Raw genomic sequence first — 18,249 nt, 5'->3', positions numbered from 1 at the left:
CTGTCTCTATTGACAGACCTTAGCTCTTCCAAAGCCCACTTGATTATTACAGAAAATGTCTGGGGGTGTCCTCTATGTACTCATGAGAATAACTTTTGCATTTACTGCTGCCCTTCCATTTGCCACATTGTGTCTACCATTTTCTGCCTCCCCTGGTCTGCTGCTATCTATTTTTCTGCCTGCTGATGTCTCCAGGGATTGAGCTGTGCAAGCCCTTGTGGCACTGATGCTACTTCACTGTTACATCATGACCTATTTTGTGTAGCAGTGTCATGGATCTGTGAGAAAAGCAACCTGGTGACCAGACGATCTTTCTCCAGCAGAGGACAAAGAATCTGGAGGGAAGGGCTGACGTGGGCAGGGCACTCATCTGATGTGCTCTTACATGTGGTGTGGCAGTCAGAAGCATGGAAATTGCTGGAGGCATTGTAGCTGGACTTCAGGCTAGAGAGTCCACTGTCTGGCTCAGTCCACCCATAATAGTGTTTTCTGTTAAGACAAATCTTCCAACCCTATGAGAGAAGGCGAGAGGTAGGAGAGGTTTGGGGTCTGATGAGAAATGCCTCTGGGGAACAAGCAGCATGCCCCTCTTTGTAGAGACCCACCAAGATTTAACTAAGGGGAGGCAAAAAAGAACAAAAAAATTAACCTGGTAAATACTATTAGCCTTTTCTTCTTTCTCTACCTTTGAAGGAGGAAGAGTCCTCTTTGCTTCAATAGTCCCAGGGACTGGGATTTTGTTTTGGTTAATGTCTGGGGTATAATGTTGGAAGGAGCCCCAAAAGTCTAAATTGATATCCAAGAGACAAGGTAGAGAGCTATTCAGGAAGAATAATAGATTGAGAAGGAAGGGAATATGAGAGAAATAAAACAGAAGTATGGGCTAGAGTTTTAAGGGTAGAGAATCTAAGTGAGAGGGAGAGAGAAGAGTGATTACTAAGCAGCTGTTATAAAAGACCTCAGAGATGATGATGGAAAAAGAGGATCTTCATGATATTTCCTGTCTGTGAAAAATCTTGGCAAGTTCCCTGGTGGTCCAGTGTTTAGGACGTGCACTTTGCACTGCCGTGGCCCGGGTTCAGTCCCTGGTCAGGGAACTAAGGTCCCCCACAAGCCATGCGGTGTGGCCAACTACAAAAAACAAAAATGAAAACAGAAGCACTTCAGTAAAAATTTAAGATATTTTAAAGTGTATGTTGGGTTTTGGACTTATGCTTCTGTTGGATACAGCACTGATATAAGACTGGCCATAAGAGTGGTTCAGCTCTGTGTTACTATCTTATTGGAGAGCCAAAATGAAGCCGTGAAACCACTGGCAAACAGAGTGATGGATTGTGAGGTGCAGACAATATGTGTTTCCAGAGATCAGACAAAGCAGGAATCAATGTGGGCTGTGGTTTTTGGTGAAGGTCTCAAAAGAGCTTAATGGAACATAGCTGGCACTCAGATCTCAAAAAATATATAGCACTTGAATAGATGGAGAGAAGGAAGGACATTTTAGCCAGTGGGAATATATTTAAGTAAAGGCATGAGGTAGGAATGAACATTGTATTATCTAAGGGGGGTTAGTCAGGAATTCAGCCTAAGGGAAAGAAAAAGAAGAGTGATGAGTAGCAATTGGGAATTAGAATGTATCAGTAAAGTGGGGTCAGTTTATGGAGGATTTTAGAGGCTACACGAAGAGGTTGTTCTTAATTTATAAAGGACAAGAGATATGTTCTGTAGAGTGATGAAAACTAGAGTTTTAAAAAGCCTTATCTGAAGGAAGTGATTGAAATGGAGAAAGCCTGGAGACTTTTTGTTTTAAATCCATGTGTGAAGCATTTAGGTTTGGACTTGGTGGAGAGGAAATGTTGAAAGGACAAATCATAGGGCTCGTAACTGATATTCAGGACAGATGTGAGATCAGAACTGAATATAATTCTAATTTTTCTAGTCTAGAGGTTTTGGAGAATTATGGCTTCATTCATTTCTCCATTTATCTTTTCACTTATTTGAGAAATATTTATTGAGTACCTACTATGTTCTCCATACTGGGATACAGTGAAAAGAGACATTGAAAACTCCCTGACCTCATGGAGCTTACATTCAAGAGAGGGAGAAACCGATAATTAAAAATATGAACAAGTAAAATATATAGCATATTAGCTGCTGATAAGTTCTTTGAAGAAAAATAAAGCAGAGAAGGGGAATAATGAATTAGGGGTAGGTAAAGAGTTTACACCGATAAATAACTGAAGTGGCGGTGTTGGAAAAGGAGCTAGTTGTCAGGGAAAGGTAGGATTTGGACACTTTTGTGGCATTATTTTCTGAGAAACGTAGGTCAATAATTCTTACGGGAGGTATGATTGCGAATGTAGATTTGGAAGGCACTAGCATAGCTGCAGTAATTGAGGCTTTTATATTAGGAGAACTCTTGAAAAAGCAGGATTTGATGAAACCTTGAGGTCTCAATCCTGGAGGCTGACCATTTTTTAGGCGAATTCCTTGGGAAGAGGAGGAATAAGACCCAGGGAGGGAGGAACAGTACTCACATGTTACTGGGATTAGAAAGAGAGGCAGGAAAGGAAGGGAACTTACTTTTTTTTTGCGGTACGCGGGCCTCTCACTGTTGTGGCCTCTCCCATTGCGGAGCACAGGCTCCAGACGCGCAGGCTCAGCGGCCATGGCTCACGGGCCCAGCCGCTCCGCGGCATGTGGGATCTTCCTGGACTGGGGCACGAACCCATGTCCGCTGCATCGGCAGGTGGACTCTCAACCACTGCGCCACCAGGGAAGCCCTGGAACTTGCTTTTTAAGGTTTTTTTTTTTTTTTTTTTAAATTAATTAATTAATTTTTGGCTGTGTTGGGTCTTCGTTTCTGTGCGAGGGCTTTCTCTAGTTGTGGCAAGTGGGGGCCACTCTTCATCGCGGTGCGCGGGCCTCTCACTATCGCGGCCTCTCTTGTTGCGGAGCACAGGCTCCAGACGCGCAGGCTCAGTAGTTGTGGCTCACGGGCCTAGTTGCTCCGCGGCATGTGGGATCTTCCCAGACCAGGGCTCGAACCCATGTCCCCTGCATTGGCAGGCAGATTCTCAACCACTGCGCCACCAGGGAAGCCCCTTTAAGGTTGTTTTTATTGTTCTTATGTGGGTGATAACTGAAAGGTACAAGCTTATCAAAAGTGTGTTCCAATATACACAGTATTCATCACCCTCTGGTAATGTCTTAAGGAGGTTATGCAAGTATCTGGAAGACTGTTGACTGAAAGGGCAATGAACCAGTTTGTTGCCCAGAAATGGATAAATAAGTAAAATTCATTTTTATCTTAACACCAAAATGCACCATTAAAATGACAGTGCCTTGATTAGTGAGTACCTTATGAGTACTAAAGACTTTGTAGATGTGTTTGTTTCACAACTAACCCATCCTCTCATCCTCTGTAAAACTGTTATAATGTGCGTCTCGATGCCATAGCCCCGATCTTGAGATTTGACAATCTAGCGTGAACAGCACCAGTGTGGCAGGACATGAAAGCCTTTTTAGACAGGGAAAACCAGTAAGCAAGTATAATGCATGAAACAGAAAGTAAATAAATAGGTGACTAATACTGAGGTCTGAAGGGAATGGCCTACCAATTAGGCAACAGCTTCTCACCATTTTACGAGGTGATATTACTGATCCCTTCCTATAAAGTCAAGGCTGCTAATGTACCTGTTATTTTTTTCCTCCACGTTAGAATCTTTTTCTTTTTAATTTAAAAGGCTACTAAGAAAGGCAAATGAAGCAAAGAATGCTCTAACTCTGAGGGATTGAGTTATGAGTCTTTATCTGTGAACTGTAAAGGCATCTTCTGCTGACACTCCCGTGTGAACTTGCAGGCTGGTATGATAAACAGCAGTGATGCAAGAACAGCATAACTCAGGAGACTTTAAATGATTGTGATCTACATCTCACTTTATAAAAAATTTAAATATTAATGATCTCTTTTTAAAATCAGTATGTTTTCAACTGCATGGACATTTAATAAGAAAAAATAAATAACATTTAATATTGATCAAAAGCCCCTAAGCCACGAATTTAAAAAATTAATTTACTACCTCTTTGTTCCAGTCATTAACTTGTAGGGGAATTAAAATAATCACAAATGATGGCAGTGATTGCAAGGAAAGTTCCTTATCTTATAATAATGCCACATGAAATTCTTAGAGGCTGAATATATTTGTTTCTATCCTTACGTTACACAGACCATCTTTCAGAAATGGAAAGAAGTAAGGGATCAACTTTAGTTCTTATGCTTACGAATGATGACTCATCTCCAGTTTGGGAACCTGGAATGGTCGAATAGTATTATCTTTGATTTGCAAGCTCAGGTTTTGCTATTGGAAGCAAATGCTTCCATTCCCCCCTTCTCCTCTGCTCTTTATTCCCATAAAGTTCAAGACTGAAAGAAAGTAAATATTTTTCCACTTGAACATTTTTTAATTTTTATTTTTCTATAGATAGTAAGCATACTTTCATCATTCTTGAACTAAAAATGACAGATGTTTGAAGACAGTATGATGTCATTGATTTTAGTTGCCTGATTTAGTTTTGTCAGACTAGATATTTCTGTTACTAAAGTTGATTTGGTTGTTTTTTTTTTTTTTGAAAGAAAACGTTTTTAATCTTACAGTACAGTACCTTGAAAAGTACAGTAGTACGGTACAACAGCTGGCATACAGGGGTTGGCATCGAGTGAACAGGCAAGAAGGTTACTGACTGGAGGAGGGAGAGGAGGTGGGAGATGGCAGAGCTGAAGGATCATCAGCAGTAGGAGACGGAGGGCAAGCTGCAATTTCACTCATGCCTTACATGATTGGACATGCAGATGCACGTTCGCATCTTTGAAAGTTTGCAACTTGGAGGTTCGTATGTAGGGGACTTACTGTATAGTTCCTTGTGCTATATAGTAGGTTCTTGTTGTTTATCTATTTCATACCTAGTAGTGTGTATTTGTTAATCCCAAGCTCCTAATTTATCTCCCCCACATCCTCCGCTTTCCACTTTGGCAACCATAAGTTTGTTTTCTAGGTCTGTGAGTTTATCTCTGTTGTGTAAATAAGTTCATTTTTATCATTCTTTTAGATTTTACATATAAGTGATGACATAACATTTGTCTTTCTCTATCTGACACTTCACTTAATATGGTAATCTCTAGGTCCATCCATGTTGCTGCAAATGGCATTATTTCATTTTTTTCTTATAGCTGAATAATATTCCATTGTGTGTGTATACGTATGCAAATATATATTACACACACACACACACACACACACACACACACACAAACACACCATATCTTCTTTATCCATTCATCTGTTGTTGAACATTTGGGTTGCTTCCATTTCTTGGCTATTGTAAATAGTGCTGCTATGAATATTGGGGTGCATGTGTCTTTTCAAATTAGAATTTTCTCCAGATATATGCCTGGGGGTAGGATTGCTGGATGATATGGTAACTTAGTTTCTTAAGGAACCCCCATACTGTTTTCCACAGTGACTGCACCAATTTACATTCCCACCAACAGTGTAGGAGGCTTCCATTTTCTCCATACCCTCTCCTGCATTTATTATTTGTAGACTTTTTAATGATGGCCATTCTGACTGGTGTGAGTTGATACCTTGTTGTAGTTTTGATTTGCATTTTTTCCAATATTTAGTGATGCTGAGCATCTTTCTTTTTTCTTTTTTGCTTAATAAATATTTTAAATGATTTAATGCATGAATATGGAGGAATGAATATACAAGAAAGTAAACATGACATTTTAATAAAGAAAAACGTGAAGAGACTGAAAAGAAAAACACACTAAAATAGCTATAAGTAGAATATATTACCCTATTGAAATACAAGGACTTTTATATTAATAGAAAAAAGTTCAGATGTACTGTTTCCAAAACATGGCTCTTCAGACAACACTGGAAAAGCAGTGTTGTAAATATAGGATAGGCCTGCTATCCCATGCCATGAAAATTAACAGAAAAGAGAAAACATTAACTAGGAGAAAAGAATGTTATCTTTTTTTTTTTTTTATACAGTAGGTTCTTATTAGTCATCAGTTTTATACACATCAGTGTATACATGTCAATCCCAATCTCCCAGTTCATCACACCACCACCCCCTTCCCCGCCACAGCTTTCTCCCCTTGGTGTCCATACATTTGTTCTCTACATCTGTGTCTCAATTTCTGCCCTGCAAACCAGTTCATCTGTACCATTTTTCTAGGTTCCACATATATGCATTAATATATGATACTTGTTTTTCTCTTTCTGACTTACTTCACTCTGTATGACAGTCTATAGATCCATCCACATCTCTACAAATGACCCAATTTTGTTCCTTTTTGTGGCTGAGTAATATTCCATTGTATATATGTACCACATCTTCTTCATCCATTCATCTGTTGATGGGCATTTAGGTTGCTTCCATGACCTGGCTATTGTAAATAGTGCTGCAATGAGCATTGGGGTGCATGTGTCTTTTTGAATTGTGGTTTTCTCTGGGTATATGCCCAGTAGTGGGATTGCTGGATAATATGGTAATTCTATTTTTAGTTTGTTAAGGAACCTCCATACTGTTCTCCATAGTGGCTGTATCAGTTTACTTTCCCACCAACAGTGCAAGAGGGTTACCTTTTCACCACACCCTCTCCAGCATTTATTGTTTCTAGATTTTCTGATGATGCCTATTCTAACTGGTGTGAGGTGGTACCTCATTGTAGTTTTGATTTGCATTTCTCTAATAATTAGTGATGTTGACCAGTTTTTCATGTGTTTCTTAGCCATCCGTATGTCTTCTTTAGAGAAATGTCTATTTAGGTCTTCTCCCCATTTTTGGACTGGGTTTTCTTTTTAATATTGAGGTGCATGAGCTGTTTATATATTTTGGAGATTAATCCTTTGTCTGTTGATTCGTTTGCAAATATTTTCTCCCATTCAGAGGGTTGTCTTTTCATCTTGTTTATGGTTTCCTTTGCTGTGCAAAAGCTTTTAAGTTTCATTAGGTCCCATTTGTTTATTTTTGTTTTAATTTCCATTACTCTAGGAGGTGGATCAAAAAAGATCTTGCTGTGATTTATGTCAAAGAGTGTTCTTCCTATGTTTTCCTCTAAGACTTTTATAGTGTCCAGTCTTACATTTAGGTTTCTAATCCATTTTGAGTTTATTTTTGTGTATGGTGTTAGGGAGTGTTCTAATTTCATTCTTTTACATGTAGCTGTCCAGTTTTCCCAGCACCACTATTGAAGAGACTGTCTTTTCTCCATTGTATATCCTTGCCTCCTTTGTCATAGATTAGTTGACCATAGGTGCATGGGTTTATCTATGGGCTTTCTATCTTGTTCTGTTGATCTGTGTTTCTGCTTTTGTGCCAGTACCATATTGTCTTGATTACTGTAGCTTTGTAGTATAGTCTGAAGTCAGGGAATCAGATTCCTCCAGCTCTGTTTTTTTTCCCTCAAGACTGCTTTGGCTATTCGGGGTGTTTTGTGTCTCCATACAAATTTTAGGATTTTTTGTTCTAGTTCCGTAAAAAATGCCATTGGTAATTTGATAGGGATTGCATTGAAGCTGTAGATTGCTTTGGGTAGTATAGTCATTTTCACAATGTTGATTCTTGCAATCCAAGAACATGGTATATCTCTCCATCTGTTGGTATCATCTTTAATTTCTTTGATCAGTGTCTTATAGTTTTCTGCATACAGGTCTTTTGTCTCCCTAGGTAGGTTTATTCCTAGGTATTTTATTCTTTCTGTTGCAGTGGTAAATGGGAGTGTTTCCTTAATTTCTCTTTCAGATATTTCATCATTAGTGTATAGGAATGCAGGAGATTTGTGTGCATTAATTTTTTATCCTGCAACTTTACCTAATTCATTGATTAGCTCTACTAGTTTTCTGGTGGCATCTTTAGGATTCTCTATGTATAGTATGTCATCTGCAAACAGTGACAGTTTTACTTCTTTTCCAATTTGTATTCCTTTTGTTTCTTTTTCTTCTCTGATTGCCGAGGCTAGGACTTCCAAAACTATGTTGAATAATAGGGGCGAGAGTGGACATCCTTGTCTTGTTCCTGATCTTAGAGGAAATGGTTTCAGTTTTTCACCATTGAGAATGATGTTTGCTGTGGGTTTGTGGTATATGGCCTTTATTATGTTGAGGTAGGTTCCCTCTATGCCCACTTTCTGGAGAGTTTTTATCATAAATGAGTGTTGAATTTTGTCAAAACCTTTCTCTGCATCTATTGAGATGATCATATGGTTTTTATTCTTCATTTTGTTAATATGGTCTATCACATTGATTGATTTGCATATATTGAAGAATCCTTGCATCCCTGGGATAAATCCCACTTGATCGTGGTGTATGATCCTTTTAATGTGTTGTTGGATTCTGTTTGCTAGTATTTTGTTGAGGATTTTTGCATCTATATTCATCAGTGATATTGGTCTATAATTTTCTTTTTTTGAAGTATCTTTGTCTGGTTTTGCTATCAGGGTGATGGTGGCCTTGTAGAATGAGTTTGGGAGTGTTCCTTCCACCGCAATTTTTGGGAAGAGTTTGAAAAGGATGGGTGTTAGCTCTTCTCTAAATGTTTGGTAGAATTTACCTGTGAAGCCATCTGGTCCTGGACTTTTGTTTGTTGCAAAATTTTTAATCACAGTTTCAATTTCATTATTTGTAATTGGTCTGTTCATTTTTTCTATTTCTTCCTGGTTCAGTCTTGGAAGGTTATACCTTTCTAAGAATTTGTCCATTTCTTCCAGGTTGTCCATTTTTTTGGTCTAGAGTTGCTTGTAGTAGCCTCTTAGGATGCTTTGCATTTCTGCAGTGTCTGTTGTAACTTCGCCTTTTTCATTTCTAATTTTATTGATTTGAGTGCTCTCCTCTTTTTCTTTATGAATTAGGCTAATGGTTTATCAATTTTGTTTATCTTCTCAAAGAACCAGCTTTTAGTTTTATTGATCTTTGCTATTATTTTCATTTTTCTATGTCATTTATTTCTGCTCTGATCTTTATGATTTCTTTCCTTCTGCTAACTTTGGGTTTTGTTTGTTCTTCTTTCTCTAGTTCCTTTAGGTGTAAGGTTAGATTATTTATTTGATATTTTTCTTGTTTCTTGAGGTAGCCTTGTATAGCTATAAGCTTCCCTCTTAGAACTGCTTTTGCTGCATCCCATAGGTTTTGGATTGTCGTGTTTTCATTGTCATTTGTCTCTAGGTATTACTTTTTTTTTTTTTTTTGCAGTACGCGGGCCTCTCACTGTTGTGGCCTCTCCCATTGCGGAGCACAGGCTCCGGACGCGCAGACTCAGTGGCCATGGCTCATGGGCCCAGGCGCTCCGTGGCATGTGGGATCTTTCCGGACCGGGGCACGAACCCGTGTCCCGTGCATCGGCAGGCAGACTCTCAACCACTGCGCCACCAGGGAAGCCCTCTAGGTATTTCCTGATTTCCTCTTTGATTTCTTCAGTGATCTGTTGGTTATGTAGTAACGTAGTGATTAGCCTCCATGTGTTTGTGTTTTTTTCATTTTTTCCCCTATAATTCATTTCTAATCTCACAGCGTTGTGGTCAGAAAAGATGCTTGATATGATTTCAATTTTCTTAAATTTACTGAGGCTTGATTTGTTACTCAGGATGTGATATATCCTGGAGAATGTTCTGTGTGCACTTGAGAAGAAAGTGTAATCTGCTGTTTTTGGATGGAATGTCCTATAAATATCAAATAAATTTATCTGATCTATTGTGTCACTTAAAGCTTCTGTTTCCTTATTATTTTCATTTTAGATGATCTATCCATTGGTGTAAGTGAGGTGTTAAAGTCCCCCACTATTACTGTGTTACTAACAATTTCCTCTTTTACAGCTGTTAGCAGTTGCCTTATGTATTGAGGTGCTCCTATGTTGGATGCATGTAAATTTATAATTGTTATATCTTCTTGGATTGATCCCTTGATCATTATGTAGTGTCCTTCCTTGTCTCTTGTAACATTCTTTATTTTAAAGTCTATTTTATCTGATATGAGTATTGCTACTCCAGCTTTCTTTTGATTTCCATTTGCATGGAATATCTTTTTCATCCCCTCACTCTCAGTCTGTATGTGGCCCTAGGTCTGAAGTGGGTCTCTTGTAGACAGCATATATATGGGTCTTGTTTTTGTATCCATTCAGCAAGCCTGTGTCTTTTGGTTGGAGCATTTAATCCATTCACGTTTAAGGTAATTATCGACATGTATGTTCCTATGACCATTTTCTTAATTGTTTTGGGTTTGTTTTTGTAGGTCCTTTTCTTCTCTTGTGTTTCCCACTTAGAGAAGTTCCGTTAGCATTTGTTGTAGAGCTGGTTTGGTGGTGCTGAATTCTCTTAGCTTTTGCTTGTCTGTAAAGCTTTTGATTTCTCCATCGAATCTGAATGAGATCCTTGCTGGGTAGAGTAATCTTGGTTGTAGGTTCTTCCCTTTTATCCCTTTACGTATATCATGCCACACCCTTCTGGCTTGTAGAGTTTCTGCTGAGAAATCAGCTTTTAACCTTATGGGAGTTCCCTTGTATGTTATTTGTCGTTTTTCCCTTGCTACTTTCAATAAGATTTCTTTGTCTTTAATTTTTGCCAGTTTGATTACTATGTGTCTTGGTGTGTTTCTCCTTGGGTTTATCCTGTATGAGACGCTCTGCACTTCCTGGACTTGGGTGGCTATTTCCTTTTCCATGTTAGGGAAGTTTTTGACTATAATCTCTTCAAATATTTTCTCTGGTCCTTTCTCTCTCGCTTCTCCTTCTGCGACCCCTATAATACGAATGTTGTTGCGTTTTATGTTGTCCCAGTGGGCTTTTAGGCTGTCTTCATTTCTTTTCATTCTTTTTTCTTTATTCTGTTCCGCAGCAGTGAATTCCACCATTTTGTCTTCCAGGTCACGTCTCTGTTCTTCTGCCTCAGTTATTCTGCTATTGATCCCTTCTAGTGTAGTTTTCATTGCAGTTATTGTATTGTTCATCTCTGTTTGTTTGTTCTTTAATTCTTAGGTCTTTGTTAAGCATTTCTTGCATCTTCTCGATCTTTGCCTCCATTCTTTTTCCGAGGTCCTGGATCATCTTCACTATCATTATTCTGAATTCTTTTTCTGGAAGGTTGCCTATCTCCACTTCATTTATTTGTTTTTCTGGGGTTTTATCTTGTTCCTTCATCTGGTACATAGCCCTCTGCCTTTTCATCTTGTCTGTCTTTTTGTGAATGTGGTTTTTGTTTCACAGGCTGTAGGATTGTAGTTCTTCTTGGTTGTGCTGTCTGCCCTCTGGTGGATGAGGCTATCTAAGAGGCTTGTGTAAGTTTCCTGATGGGAGGGACTGGTGGTGGGTAGAGCTGACTGTTACTCTGGTGGGCGGAGCTCAGTAAAACTTTAATCCACTTGACTGCTGATTGGTGGGGCTGGGTTCCCTCCCTGTTGGTTGTTTGGCCTGAGGCACCCCAACACCAGAGCCTACCTGGGCTCTTTGGTGGGGCTAATGGGAGACTCTGGGAGGCCTCACTCCAAGGAGTACTTCCAGAACTTCTGCTGCCAGTGTTCTTGTCCCCACAGTGAGCCATAGCCAACCCTGCCTCTGTAGGAGACCCTCCAACACTAGCAGGTAGGTCTGGTTCAGTCTCCCCTGGGGTCACTGCTCCTTCCCCTGTGTCCTGATGCACATACCACTTTGTGCGTGGCCTCCAAGAGTGGAGTCTCTGTTCCACCCAGTCCTGTCAATGTCCTGCCATCAAATCCCACTAGCCTTCAAAGTCTGATTCTTTAGGAATTCCTCCTCCCGTTGCTGGACCTGCAGGTTGGGAAGCCTGACGTGGGACTCAGAACCTTCACTCCAGTGGGTGGACTTCTGTGGTCTAAGTGTTCTCCAGTCTGTGAGTCACCCACCCAGCAGTTATGGGATTTGATTTTGCTGTGATTGCGCCCCCACTACCATCTCATTGTGGCTTCTCCTTTGTCTTTGGATGTGGGGTATCTTATTTGGTGAGTTCTAGTGTCTTCCTGTTGATGATTGTCCAGCAGCTAGTTGTGATTCTGGTGTTCTCACAAGAGGGAGTGAAAGCATGTCCTTCTACTCCGCCATCTTGGTTCAGCAAAAAAAGAATGGTTTGTTTTTTTGTTTTTTGTTGTTTTCTGTATTGTGAGAAAGGAATATTTACTTTCATAAAGTATTTAAAAATATTCAAAAATTAACATATACTAATGTTAATCCCGATACAAGTCTTAGCATAATATTTAAAATAGCTTAAATGTTGTTTTAGTTATTAAATTCTGTGCTCCTGTAATTTTTAAAGACAACAAAGCAAAGCCAAGGAAACAGTAGTTAAATTGATTTTCATAATCCTTCTTCCATAGGATCATCTGGAATGTATTAAACACATCTTCCCTTTTCCTTACCGTAAAATCTAATGGGAAATAAATATTTTTACAGAAGTGAGTCAATCACATTTGAAGTTAGTGAAATTGAGGGCACACTGAGATTTCTTTCTTCATTAAAGTAACTCCAAAGATACTTTACTGCATGGTTTATTCTGGCCAAATAAAAAGAGAAATTGGGACCAAGATGCAAGAAAAGTATGTGTTGTGTACAATATCTGTTGGGATATGATTTGAAAGACTGAGAAAAAACTTTACATATATTCCAACATATCACATATCTTTACACATTATTAACATCTTAAAAAACTGGACATAAAATAGTGTAAAAGCCAACATTATGTCATGAGGAGCAGAAAAGAGAAAGAGCAGACATTATAAACTTTCTTATATGCTTTATACCAAAATCCTTAAAAAAATAAACTGGAATGTGGCTTGCCGCCATAGGTGCAAAGTAGATTTTAAATTAATTTGGAAGCAGGCGTTTCCATGGTTGTCGAAAAAACAATGCCAACTGAACATTTCCATAGCATTAAAAGAGCAGACTATGGTTATACTTACAACAGGCAAGAAAGAGAAATAAGGTCTTAATGCTGGAACATATTCCTCACTCTCTGAAACAAAACCTGGAGCCATAAATGCTGCAGCTGGAAGAGTTTTGTAGAAGTTTTGATCTTGGTGGGCGAATTTGGCATTAACATCTTTAACTCAGATGCATAGCTTGCAGTAAAATCCATATCCACAAGGTATTTTCTATTCCCAACTGTGAAGTTTCTGCTCTTTCTTTTTCTTTGAAGAAGAAATAAACAAAGACCAAAAATTATTGGATTCGTTAAACTTCAATTTGTCATTTCTTGGAGCAAGTGAAGTTGCAAAACAGAAATTCTCAAGCTAGCCATATATATAGTTATGGTAGTATAATACTTTATACTCACTAGCACAGAATCCCATTCCATTTGTGAGCTGTGTTGAAGAATAACAATGTCTGTGCCTCCATGGGCAATATTTTCCTCTGATAAGAGTTGTGTTTCCAGTTGATCACAGATTCCATCTACCAGTTTTCCTATGCTGAATTCTGGCAGTTCCCACCACCTTATTTTCAGTTTAGGGCAAAGAAAAAGATCTGATATAGGACTCATTTATTATTTTATTCCCTGGCCTTGGCTGAATGACAGTTGTGACATCTCTCCACTCTATCCTCCATAGAACTTGGACATGTTGTGGGATATATATACAAATTACAGAAATTTACCTTGCCCTCCTAATAGCCACTTGCTTGATTATTAATGCGATTGTCAGATAGTACATTTGATTTCATAATTAAAATATGCATACACATTTAATATAAAGTATATATTTGAATATATGCATACAAATACTAAAGATGTAAAGAAATAAATACAGTTGATTTTTTCATGCTTTAGTGGTAATTTTAATCTCTGCTTGTATTTTCATTAACTTAAAACTACTAGGCAAGAAATAAATGACTCATGTACAAACAGTTAATCTCCCACCATTCTCCTCAGGTTGAGTAATCATCTGCTGATTTGTCTGGTTATTTAGGTTTGGTTGAATCATATGGCATTGTTATTTCCATAGGAGAAAAACAATTGAATATTAGCAACAGCAAGTGATTCAACCTAATAGATTCAAGTTCAATCACCAGTCATGTATTTCCCTTTGTTGGTTCCAGCTAATAATATTAGGACCAGGACTCTTTACCCCAAATACTTCTATTGGAGAGACTCAGCTTTACCCCACTAATTTACCATATGCCCTTGTTTCCTCTTTAAGGGGCCCATTTTCTCTGCCTTCATGTTTCTTTTCCTTTCTTCTATTGTTTCTGCAGAGAGAGAGAGAGAGAGAGAGAGCGAGAGAGAGGGAGAGAGAGAGAGAGAGCGAGCGAGAGAGACGAAGAATAAAGAAAGATGGAGAACGATGAGGTGTGGTTCTTCCCCAAATCCTCCTAAAGATTCTAAACTCAAAAATGTTTGGTTATAAGTAGATTTTTGTAGAAACTGGTAAACAAACTGGGCCTTCTGCCTGGTTTGATGTGTGGGAGCAAAGAGGCAGAAGCTCAAGGAAGCCAGTCCTGAGCACTCACAAGAATCACGGGGAGGATTCTGCTTTTCACAGTCCTATAGTATTCGGGTCTGTCCAAGTTTAAATAGATCTCCAGGTTCCCTATTTGACATCTGTGTTTCATTTGGGGTCCTGTCCAGTGTCGTTTGAATTAAGGGGCAGAGCTGAACCAGGAGTACAGCCTTGTAATGACTTCCAAACTGTGGCGGTACATTGTGCAGGGTGATTAGGGATTTGTTGGATTAGCTAAAAATTTTGATGATTTTGGAAATTCCATTGAAATTTAGAGAAAAGTTATGGAAACCATTCTGAGATAGGCAGTACAGCCTTTGGGGAAAGTACACTGTTTAATATTGGCTATTTCAGATAGAAGGTAGGTATGTGTTGAATCACAAACAAGATGGGTGGTAACATCTGTCAGTATAAAACATACATAGGACTTCCTGGTATGCAGTGTCGTTTTGTTAATGGAGAGAAGAGACATTTTGTGGCAAATGCCTGCTAGCAGGAAAAACCATTGCTTTTCCAGAAATTCAGGTCAGGAAATGGGAAAGAAGTCAAAGAGGTGAACTGCTACAGCACTATGAGCAAAGGTGCTCCTATAGACACCTAACCCTTTCTTGTATATGGATGAGGCTCTAGAGGGAGGTGCAGCAGAGGGCAGGGTGCCCACTTAATAATATCCAGAGTGGTCTCTGACTCTGAGTATGAAGAAAATGTGGCACAAGGTTTAGATTAGGAGTTTCACCCCCTTCTTGGGGCTCCCTTAAGCCTAGTGCTGTTTTCACTGTATTGACAATAGTGCTACATTCACAGACTTCTCTCCAGGTTTCTTGGAGACTGCTGGAACCTGCTAGACCTGCCAGAGAAGACCTTGTCTGTTTGGGCTGAGTCGGCAAGACCCCTCAAATGAATAAAGAGGCAAAGCTGGAAGAGGATTCCAATAAGACCTTTAGAGCCTGGATTTCTCCAAGGCCAGAGGAGAAGAATGGGGGAAGTTAGGCCTGTGTGGTGAAGTAGGTGTGGTGTGAAGGGGAACGGAGTGCTAAGTAGTCATCATGCTTTGTCTTCTCCTTACCTTTTCCTTTGGGGGAGAACTTGGTAAAAACTGAAAGACTGTGAATGTTCCCCTTTTCACCTTCACTTAGGGGGAATTTTAATAAGGTGGAGAAAATTACATTCACTAGAATTCACTTAGACAAACGTCCTGTTTAGGAAAGTGTGGGGTTTAGAACAAGATTCCAACGATATGTGTGGAACTCTTTTGAGCTAGATAAGCAAAGAACTTTCTCACTTCTTGGAGGGAAGGAAAGGAGAGACTAGTACTGGTGGATCCACCCAAATGACGGAAAGTCACATGTTCTATAATGCAACTCTCTTCATGACTGTGTAACAAGGTAATAAATTCAAGAAATGCTTGAGCAGGAGTGGATTTTTGGTGGCAGCCAATGAGGAGACTCTGTGTGGAATTATGGGAGCACTTGGACTGGAGAGCATGAAGCCAGGGAGAAGGATGAGAAAACTGGACATTACCTGTAATGTTCTGCACTCTCACAGTCTGTATAATTGGCAGCCAAGTTTAACCAGATTTGTGATGTATGTGTGTGTGTGTGTGTGTGTGTGTGTGTGTGTGTGTGTGTGTGTGTGTGTGTGTATGTGTGTGGTCACCTAGCTAAATAAATGGAGTCATGTCTTCCTGGGAATCTTCCTGCCCCAGGACTGTATGTTCCCATGGAAGCACTTTACACACTGTTTTGTAATTATCCTTCTGACTGCTTTTTTTCCCCAGACACAGACACTTCCATTCCACTGAGTTATCACAGTTCCCTCATTCAAAGGTGTCCTTGTCTTGCTGTTTTCATAGGAAGTCCATGTAGATGAGGCAAAATTCTTTCAAATAATATTAACCTTGTCCCCGTCAGATGGATCTAAGAAGACCAAAAGAAAAAGGGAGGGGGGGGAACCCCCTTGTGAATCCTCTGTGACTGCCATACTCTTGCTTTCACATCTTTGTTTATCTTAGCCTCTTGCCTAAATGCCTTTCTTCAACCCAAATCTTATCCATCCTTCAAGTCCTAGCTGAAGGCACACGTCCTCCTGAACTTTTCTCTGATCTTTCCAGTCCTTGCTGATCTCCTTTCTAGCATTTATCTTGTCTTTAACTCCACTGCATCCTCTTTGATGATGAGGCATGTTTTATGCTTCTAAAACTTACGCAGTACTTAGCACAATGGTGAGTGCATAGCAAGCATATCATTTAAACACATTTCTTACTAGCCGTGTGCAAATGTGGTCTACTGATTAAAGATGTAAGCCCCTAGAGGGCAGAGCCTAGGGCTTCTGGGTGTTTTTTTTTTTTTTTTTTAAACAGGGCTTCACACATTTTAGGCTGTTCGGCTGTATTGAACAATGAAGGCCATGAGAGTACTAGAAACCTCATTAAAAGTTTACATGGGATGCGTGCTTAGCTCTGATACTTTATGACGGATGTGAAACAGCAATGAGCTGTTCTGTAGGTGTACTCCCAGTGGCCAGACATGCCAGGAGAACAATTATTACGGTTATTACCTACTGAGATTTTAACTGATTTTCCTTTGTGCAAATATTGCCATAAAGCTAAGGAACCCAGCATCTTGACTTTGAATTCATCCTGAATTAAATAATGAATTATTATTGCTAGAAAAGACATAAGAGCAAAGTATAATTAGAAAATCAGCAACCATTGGTCAGTAGTAAGACTGGAAAAATGGAATTAAGCCAGAGTCTCTTTACTCACTTAAGGAGCTCATACCTTTCTTAAAGCCTTGTGTTATTAATAATAATAATAAGAAACTTTGTCAGCTACTTGGATCCAGAGAGCATTCCAAGACCAACAGAAATGATTTCAGGGAGCCAAGTCTTCAGGGTTTGCATAATTGCTAAACACTGTATTTCTCAACTTTCATAAGACATATCCATCTTCAAAATTTATTTATGAGATAAATAATTGAGCCTGAAAATTTGATGCTGACATTTCCTGCCTATTGTGGACCTCTATAGAGTTGTCTTAATCACGTTTTCAGTAGTGTCCAAGAATGACATTCTTCTGACTCCTTTTAAGCAGCGACTGTGGAAATTTCTAGTGTAAGCGATTGCCTCAGTTTTGGTAGCCATTTCCTTGGGGGCATACAGTTGTGCCTCTTTCACTTGTGGAGTAGGTCCTGCAGAATGGAGGAGTCACATCCTTCCTTCAGTCTTCCTCCATGCCGTCAAGACTATGGAAGGTTTGACTTCATGGAAAGCCTTTATATATCCTAGACAAAGGATATTCTTTTTCATCCTTGTAAAAGTGATCTTGCCCAGGGAGTCACATAGAGAAGGGTTGGGTGAGGCAGGAATGAACTGACTCATTGATATATCTCCCATGAACTCTGGATTGCTTTAGAGCGATGAAATGAGCAGTTGAACGATTGTCTAAATTCCGAGACAGAGAACTGGCTTAAGAACAACAAACACAGTTTGGGCCTGCATAAGATAGAGGGCTTTCTAGGGGATCAGAAGAAACCTGTTTTGCACACGTGTTACTCTAATTGTGATCCAGAGCTATGGAGAATTTCAGTGTGCTGCGGTTCCTGCATTGAGACCACAGCTGTTATGATTCAAGTCCCTCTGCACCCTGCGTGGTGGTCTTGCATTGTTGCATAGGTCCATAATAGGATGCACATAGAAAAACAAAAGAAGATATCAAGGCTTGTGCTTGGTTCCAGTGAATGGGGGTAGC

General features: G+C 39.4%; 1 long non-coding RNA gene across 1 annotated transcript; it reads left to right on the top strand.

Moving 5' to 3' along the window:
- Nucleotides 1–11,482: 11,482 nt before the first annotated feature.
- LOC137220675 (uncharacterized) lies at nucleotides 11,483–15,878 on the top strand. The gene is made up of 3 exons (XR_010941737.1): nucleotides 11,483–11,637; nucleotides 14,265–14,350; nucleotides 15,318–15,878. It is a non-coding gene; the product is annotated as an uncharacterized lncRNA (long non-coding RNA).
- The last annotated feature ends 2,371 nt before the right edge of the window (nucleotides 15,879–18,249 follow it).

Source organism: Pseudorca crassidens, chromosome 3 (assembly GCF_039906515.1).
Source record: "Pseudorca crassidens isolate mPseCra1 chromosome 3, mPseCra1.hap1, whole genome shotgun sequence".
Classification (NCBI taxonomy): domain Eukaryota; kingdom Metazoa; phylum Chordata; class Mammalia; order Artiodactyla; family Delphinidae; genus Pseudorca; species Pseudorca crassidens.
The sequence above is the reverse complement of the archived record's forward strand: the minus strand, read 5'-3'. Positions and strand labels throughout refer to the sequence as shown.